The 7,812-nt window shown below is 43.5% G+C and overlaps 1 protein-coding gene and 1 long non-coding RNA gene across 2 annotated transcripts in view; one reads left to right on the top strand and one right to left on the bottom strand.

Moving 5' to 3' along the window:
• The window catches only part of LOC116543775, a 16,028-nt gene extending 14,782 nt beyond the window's left edge, over positions 1-1,246 (bottom strand). Inside the window, exon 1 of the long non-coding RNA XR_004265694.1 lies at positions 1,100-1,246. This is a non-coding gene — a long non-coding RNA (uncharacterized LOC116543775). The remainder of the gene's footprint in view (positions 1-1,099) is intronic.
• Positions 1-7,812, top strand: part of ATP6V1E1 (ATPase H+ transporting V1 subunit E1) — a 42,731-nt gene that overhangs the window by 17,044 nt on the left and 17,875 nt on the right. The window lies entirely within an intron of this gene.

Below are 7,812 nucleotides of genomic sequence, written 5' to 3'. Positions count from 1 at the left end.
GCCTGAACCCAGGAGGCGGAGGCTGTGGTGAGCCGAGATCGCGCCATTGCACTCCAGCCTGGGTTCAGGCAATTCTCCTGCCTCAGCCTCCTGAGTAGCTGGGATTACAGGCACGCGCCACCATGCCCAGCTAATGTTTTGTATTTTTAGTAGAGACGGGGTTTCACCATGTTGACCAGGATGGTCTCGATCTCTTGACCTTGTGATCCACCCGCCTCGGTCTCCCAAAGTGCTGGGATTACAGGCGTGAGCCACCGCGCCCGGCCTATGGAAAGTATTATAATCCTTCAAGGAAGAGGGCAGAAACTTTCAGAAGCGTACCACTTCATTGAGAAAGTGTAGAGATATTTGGAGTATATTCGTAAACCAAACAGGGATGCCTTCGTTACCACTGTTACTCATTGTGACTGTGGAGTACCTAGATTGCTTATGAGATGGAGAAATGAGTTACATAAATATTGAGATAGAAGAAACAAAATTACCATCTTTGCAGATACGGTTATTCAACCAGAAAACATAAGGTTCAAAAAGCATAAGATCCTATAACTAATCCAGAAATGTGACTGTCTATAAAACACAATAGGAAATGCATAGTTTTCCTTCATGCCAATAATAACCAATTTGCAAGTAAAATAAAAAATAGATCTCTCTATAATAGCTACTGAAATATTAAATTACTAGGAGTAAGTCCTATACGAAAAAAAAACTTTAAAAATACAAAACTTAGATGGAAGACATACTGTTTTCTTTTTTTTTTTTTTTTTTTTTTTTTTTTTTGAGACGGAGTTTCACTCTTGTTACCCAGGCTGGAGTGCAATGGCGCGATCTCGGCTCACCGCAACCTCCGCCTCCTGAGTTCAGGCAATTCTCCTGCCTCAGCCTCCTGAGTAGCTGGGACTACAGGCACGTGCCACCATGCCCAGCTAATTTTTTGTAGTTTTTAATAGAGACGGGGTTTCACCATGTTGACCAGGATGGTCTCGATCTCTTGACCTCGTGATCCACCCGCCTCGGCCTCCCAAAGTGCTGGGATTACAGGCTTGAGCCACCGCGCCCGGCCTAGACATACTGTTTTCTTAGATGAGAAAGAAGCAGAAACCTAGATTGATCTAGTATGGTGACTGTGAGAAGTGAATAGTGGTGTTAGTGTTGATGCATTTTATGGGAAGACTTGTCTGACGTTGACTACTGATTGACTCCACCTTTTCTCCAAGTCCATCACTAAATTCTGAGTATCAGGTGTGGATAACTAGGAGAATGGTGGGTCCGTTAACAAAAATGGGAAATTGCTGAAATGTTTTGTTAAGAAAAATAACTAGATCTTTTTTCTGTTTGTTTGGCATCCCTGGGTGGACTTGACTTTTGGACATGTTTGAGGGGCCAAGAAACCTCCAGATGGAAGTATCAGTGAGGATGTCAAGTGTGAAGGACTGATACTTACTGTAGAGATGGCTTACTAATGTAACTCCCATATTACTTCACATAGTAAAAGTTGACCCAAATTTAAGTGCTTTATCTGCTTTTAGACTCCAGGAATGGGGGAAAATAGAAAATCTTTTGCTGATTTATCTTGCCACATGGGATTAGTTCACCCCTTTAAAATGCAAAAGGAAGAGTAAAGAGTTTCCTGGGGAAATGTTGACTGCAAAATGTTACTAGCTCAGGACAACTGTTATTTTATGCCTTCTCTAAAGTGTCAATAATCAGGAGTTGATTTCCTTCCAGGGATTCAGATTTCTTTAGCAACTGGGATTGATTGAACTAACTTAGAAGCGGCTTTTAGAATAATAGTATGTCTTAGGGAAGGTAGTTTGTTGTAGAAGGCCTTGTGGCTTAAGAGCCAATCAGCTGTGAGTTTAAATGTCAACTCCACCATGTTCGTTTGTCTAAATTATTATTTCTGGCCCTCAGTTTTCTCTTGTATGCATTATATATGTTATATTCATTATGATGTTTGTTTCAGAGGACTTAGGAGAACCGAATGAGAGAACGCATTTAAGTCCTCTGGCATCTGACATTTGGCATATCATATCTAAGAAATGTTAGTTCCTGTTCTCTGTCTCCATCAGTGATAACCCTTCCTACTCATAATAGGCCTGTGTAGCTTTCTTAGCTTATTGGTGCTAATGCCCAGGAAGCCAATTGACTAGTCTTTTCATTATTTAGGCCCAAAGTAAAAAATGACAACTGTGACATCTGCGTAGATATTATTTATACAATTCAAAAAAGTTTAGAGGCATGTACTGTTAATGTCTTGGCAGCATTCCTACATATAAGTAGCAAGAGCTGTGACATAAGGTTATAGCAAAAGTTTATGATCTTAGCCAGTGAATAGGCTTTGGAATTAGGTTTTTTATTTGGTTTGTTTGTTTATGCTGCCTTTTTGAAGGTTGATAATAGTGGAAAGGATTCTGAGAAGATCATTTAACATATTAGAGAAATGGTTTTGATGATACGTTCTCTGATGCTGCCCTGTTTTAGATGGTGTACTGACCTTTTTGTAACTGGATGTAAACAACCCATAGGTTTAGTGGATTTGACTTTACGTCTAATTTTCACTTATTATTTCTTGCCTTTGTTTTCTCTTTGCCTGGATTTTTTAATCACTTGTTTATATTTTATTAGCTAATTGGTTTTGTTTTTTTTTTTGAGGCGGAGTCTCATTCTGTCATCTAGGCTGCAGTGCAGTGGTATGATTTCAGCTCACTGCAACCCCCACCTCCCAGGTTCAAGCAATTCTCCTGTCTCAGCCTCCCGAGTAGCTGGGATTACAGGCGTGCGCCACCATGCCCGGCTGTTTCTATATTTTTAGTAGAGTTGGGGTTTTGCCATGTTGGCCAGGCTGGTCTCAAACTCCTAACCTCATGATCCACCCACCTTGGCCTCCCAAAGTGCTGGGATTACAGGTGTGAGCTGCCACGCCAGGCCATTTTATTCGTTATTTTTTCTAATGTACTTTTTAACAAATGTAATTTAACGTTTTCATTAGCTATACATCTATAAGCTGCCTTAAATCAATTAAAATACATAAATAATTACTGGTTGGCTTTTAGAAGGAATTTTTTTTTTTTTTTTTGAGACGGAGTTTCGCTCTTGTTACCCAGGCTGGAGTGCAATGGCGCGATCTCGGCTCACCGCAACCTCCGTCTCCTGGGTTCAGGCAATTCTCCTGCCTCAGCCTCCTGAGTAGCTGGGATTACAGGCATGCGCCACCATGCCCAGCTGATTTTTTGTATTTTTAGTAGAGACAGGGTTTCACCATGTTGACCAGGATGGTCTCGATCTCTTGACCTCGTGATCCACCCGCCTCGGCCTCCCAAAGTGCTGGGATTACAGGCTTGAGCCACCGCGCCCAGCTTTTTTTTTTTTTAAGAGACAAGGTCTGGCTCTGTTGCCCAGGCTGGAATGCAGTGGTGCAATCATAGCTCACAAACTCCTGGGCTCAAGCAGTCCTTCCCACCTCCACCTCCTATGTAGCTGGGATTACAGATACGAGCCACCATGCCTGGCCTCAGAAGGAAAATTTGAAGTGGCACAGATAAGAAAATTTGACACCAAAAATTCAGATCATTCATTCATATCAAATACTTGAATATCAGTGCTTCTCAACTTTTTTCCCTTCTTTCTGGAGTACTCATACAGTTTTTTTACATTTTAGTAACATCAGTCATGATACACAGTGGTTTTCAAATTTTGAGGTGGAGGATAAGAAAGTTCAGGATGGGCACAGCGGCTCACGCCTTTAAACCCAGCACTTTGGGAGGCTGAGGTGGGTGGATCACTTGAAATCAGGAGTTTGAGACCAGCCTGGCCAGCATGGTAAAACCCTGTCTCTACTAAAAATACAAAAGAAGGCTGGGCACGGTGGCTCACGCCTGTAATCCCAGCACTTTGGGAGGCCAAGGCGGGTGGATCACGAGGCCAAGAGATTGAGACCATCCTGGTCAACAAGGTGAAACTCCATCTCTACTAAAAAAATACAAAAATTAGCTGGGCATGGTGGCACGTGCCTGTAGTTCCAGCTACTCGGGAGGCTGAGGCAGGAGAATTGCTTGAACCCAGGAGTCGGAGGTTGCGGTGAGCCGAGATCGCACCATTGCACTCCAGCCTGGGTAACAAGAGCGAAACTCTGTCTCAAAAAAAAAAAAAAAAATACAAAAGAATTTTCTGGGCATGGTGGCCTGTAGTCCCAGCTACTGAAGAGGCTGGGGAAGGAGAATCACTTGAACGTTGGAAGTGGAGGTTGCCAGTGAGCTGAGATTTCGCCACTGCACTCCACTACATGCCAGCCTGGGTGACAGAGCGAGACTCCATCTCAAAACAGAAAAAAAGAAAGAAAATGCAGTGCTATGGAATGAGTATGTTTCAATTTCAATTTTGGATAGTTTTCTAAAATACAGTTATTTATCATTTTCTTTTCTTTTTTTTTTTTCCAAAGATGGGTTTCACCACGATGGCCAGGCTGGTCTTGAATTCTTGACCTCAGGTGATCCACCCACCTGAGCCTCCTAAAGTGCTAGGATTACAGGCGTGAGCCATGGCGTCCAGCCTGTTTATCATTTTCTTTAAGAGGTAGGCTAGCCAGGTGCCGTGGCTCATGCCTATAGTCACAGCACTTTATGAGGCCAAGGTGGGAGTATGGTTTGAGGCCAGGAATTTGAGACCGACCAGTCTGATAAACATAGGGACACCCTGTCTGTACAAAATTTTTAAAAAAATTAGCAAGGTGGGCCGGGCGCGGTGGCTCAAGCCTGTAATCCCAGCACTGTGGGAGGCCGAGGCGGGTGGATCATGAGGTCAAGAGATCGAGACCATCCTGGTCAACATGGTGAAACCCCGTCTCTACTAAAAATACAAAAAATTAGCTGGGCATGGTGGCACGTGCCTGTAGTCCCAGCTACTCAGGAGGTTGAGGCAGGAGAATTGCCTGAACCCAGGAGGCGGAAGTTGCGGTGAGCCGAGATCGCGCCATTGCACTCCAGCCTGGGTAACAAGAGCGAAACTCCGTCTCCACATAAAAAAAAAAAAAAAAAAAAATTAGCAAGGTGTGGTAGTGCATGCCTGTGGTCCCAGCTACTCTGGAGGCTGAGATGAGAGAATCACTGGAGTCCAAGAGTTTGAGGCTCCAGGGAGCCCTGATGATGGCACTGCACTCCAGCAGTGACACAGGGAGACCCTGTCTCTAAAATAAAAAGAATTAACAAAAAAAAGAAATAGGCTGTAGAAAAATAATTCTCTTTTATGACCTCGAAACACAGAGCGGTCGTTCAGTTTATACCACGTTTTCCCTGGATTTAGTCGCTCTCTGAGTTTGTCTGCTGACTTTAAAATTGTTGCAAATAAAATTCTGGTTTTGGTACTCATTTTATCCCTCAGTTGTCACTCTTCTTTTTTCACGTTGTAACTTAGCTGAGTTCCCTTGAGGCAGTAAGCTGTTGGAATTTTTTTTTTTTTTCTTTTGAGATGGAGTCTCACACTGTCGTCCAGGCTATAGTGCAGTGGTGTGATCTCGGCTCACTACAATCTCTGCCTCCTGGGTCCAAGCATTTCTCCTGCCTCAGACTCCCAAGTAGCTGGGACTACAGGCGTGTGCCACCATGTCCAGCTATTTATCTCATGTGTCCTGTATTATGGTAGGCCCTCTAGGAGGACTCTGCAGTTTGACAGGACCTGGACAAGATAATTATCTCCACTACAACTGTTTGAGCATGATCTTGAAGAATTAGTCATGACGTAGGAGACAGAATGGAGAGAGCAGTGTGAGTGAAAACCTGAGACCTGAATTTGACATGTGCAGGAAATGGAAGTAGTCTGGCAGAGTGGGTAGTGGGCAGAGATCAGGCCACATATTAGAATCTAATTAGAAGGGCCTTGAGTGTCTGCTAAAGAATGTGGACTTTACCCTTTTGGCTAATTCTAAAACTTAAAAATCACCTAGGGCACCTTGTTAAAATGCAGACGTTCATTCCCGTTTCCAGAGGCTTTTTTTTTTTTTTGGTTTGTTTGAGACAAAGTCTTACTCTGTTGCCCATGCTGGAGTCAAGTGGCACAATCTCGGCTCACTGCAACCTCCACTTCCCAGGTTTAAGCAATTCCCGTGCCTCAGCCTCCCTCCCAGGTAGGTAGGATTACAGGTGCCTGCCACCATGCCCTGCTAATTTTTGTATTTTTAGTAGAGACAAGATTTCACCATGTTGGTCAGGCTGGTCTCAAACTCCTGACCTCAGGTGATCACCTGCCTCAGCCTCCCAAAGCGGGATTACAGGCTGGCTGAGACTTTTATATTCTAGTCAGGAATCAGCATGTAACAAGCATTTCAGGGTAACCTTGGTGCAGGTGGTCAGAGAACCACACTTTGACAAATAGTGTTTTCATGGTTGCATTTGTTAGAGAAAGACCCCTGATGACCATGTGGAATAGAAAGGTGGGTGTGGCTTACCTTCCAGGTCAAGAAGTAGAAAGGTCTAAACCAGGCTTGGCAAGGTGGCTCCTGCCTGTAATCACAGCACTTTGGGAGGCCAAGGTGGGTGGACAACTGAGGTCAGTAGTTCGAGACCAGCTTGATCAACGTGGAGAAACTCCATCTCTACTAAACATACAAAACATTAGCTGGGTGTGGTGGCATGAGCCTGTAATCTCAGCTACTTGGAAGGCTGAGGCAGGAGAATCGCTTGAACCTGGGAGGTATAGGTGAGCTAAGATTGTGCCGTTGCGCTCCAGGCTGGACAACAAGAGTGAAACTCCGTCTCCAAAAAAAAAAAAAAAAAAAAAAAGGCCTAAACCAGGTGGCAGGTGGCAGCAGCAGAAAGAAGAGAGTTCCTAAAAAGGTAGGGTCTGAAGGACTTGGTGACTTAGAGTTGTGATGAGCATATGCAGAGGAGTCAAGAATGACATAAGGGTTTATGGTCTAGGCAACTAGTAGATGGATGAAGATCAGAAATACAGGAAGAACAGGTAAGGAATGGTGAAAAAAATCACTGCATTTGAATTGCCTTAGGATTCCCGGTGAAGACCTAGAGTCTGTTAGGAGAGAAGAGGAGCTTATATGGAGACAACACAGAAGTCCCTGCTGGAGCTGTGGACATAGATGAGAGCCCTGTGGATGGAAAATTAGAAGAGAAGCAGGCCAGACAAACTGCGGAGCGTCAGATTTAATAGGTGGAAAATAAATTGTTAAGGAAACTGGAAAGCAGTTGTGTTGGAGAATACAGAGGAACCACGGGAACAGCGAACTTGAGCACAGCGATCTCTGATACAATGTTCAGTGCTGGAGAGAATCAGTGGGAAGGGCGTGGTGGTCTTTGGATTTGGCAGTCAAGATGTCATTTCTCACATTTGCCAGAGCTGTTTCATTGGACTGATGAAGGCAGAAAGCCAGATTGTCATGGCGTGAGAAGGGAGAAGTGCGTGTGAGGTGAGGAGCTGAAGGCAGCATGCATAGCCTCTTCACAAGCTGGGCCATGTGTTTTACTCTCTTCTGGAACAAATCCAAAAATTCTGTTGCATGCAACTTGAATTCAGCATATAGCTTGAGCTTTTATTTCTTAGACCTATAATGAGAATTTTGAGAAGATAAACATTTATGTAATCTCAGTTATTCTAAGATACTTGTTTCTTTTTTAACCGTTTACAGTCTTAACTTGCCAGCATTGAACCCTATAAATAAGAGATGTGGAGGGATAAGAAACAGACTGAAATGTTAGAATCAACAGGATTAAATGTTCATAAGCACACACGCATGCTCTGATTGGATTTCACTACTTGAAAACATATTACTTCTAGTTTTTTTTTTTTTTTTTTTTTTTTTTTTTT

This window comes from Sapajus apella, unplaced genomic scaffold (genome assembly GCF_009761245.1).
Source record: "Sapajus apella isolate SASKATOON/1434 unplaced genomic scaffold, GSC_monkey_1.0 scaffold195, whole genome shotgun sequence".
Lineage (NCBI taxonomy): Eukaryota > Metazoa > Chordata > Mammalia > Primates > Cebidae > Sapajus > Sapajus apella.
Note: the sequence above shows the minus strand (reverse complement) of the source record. Positions and strands in the feature narration are given on the sequence as shown.